Here is a 412-nt window from a genome sequence, read left to right as displayed (position 1 = left end):
TTCTTCCTATGAATCCTCTTTCATATGTTTCCCATTTGCAGAGAAAATAAGAACCTGACAGGAACTGCGAGATATGCTAGTATGAACACTCACTTGGGAATTGGTAAGCTCGGCAAGACCTGCTTGATAATTTATGTGTGCCAGTTCCTCTCCTAATGTGTTTTGGTATCAAGGTTTGATACTCATCTGCTGTCATTTGTTTTCTGCATTGTGAACCTGAAGAACAAAGTAGAAGAGATGATCTCGAGTCTCTTGGTTACATCCTTATGTACTTCCTCAAAGGAAGGTGAGTTTATGCTACATTGCCTAGCTTCATTTTTGACCCCTGACTCCTTCATTTTGATGACGTGTGGATTATCTTGGTGTTTTAGTCTTCCATGGCAAGGGCTGAAAGCTGGAACCAAAAAACAAA

At 40.3% G+C, this 412-nt stretch overlaps 1 long non-coding RNA gene across 1 annotated transcript; it reads left to right on the top strand.

The window, feature by feature from the left end:
• The first annotated feature begins 9 nt into the window (after positions 1-9).
• On the top strand, positions 10-408 carry LOC104775146. Its single transcript, XR_765722.2, has 3 exons — positions 10-103; positions 223-286; positions 372-408. It is a non-coding gene; the product is annotated as an uncharacterized LOC104775146 (long non-coding RNA).
• The last annotated feature ends 4 nt before the right edge of the window (positions 409-412 follow it).

Source organism: Camelina sativa, unplaced genomic scaffold, assembly GCF_000633955.1.
Source record: "Camelina sativa cultivar DH55 unplaced genomic scaffold, Cs unpScaffold09247, whole genome shotgun sequence".
NCBI classification, from domain to species: domain Eukaryota; kingdom Viridiplantae; phylum Streptophyta; class Magnoliopsida; order Brassicales; family Brassicaceae; genus Camelina; species Camelina sativa.
The sequence above is the reverse complement of the archived record's forward strand: the minus strand, read 5'-3'. Positions and strand labels throughout refer to the sequence as shown.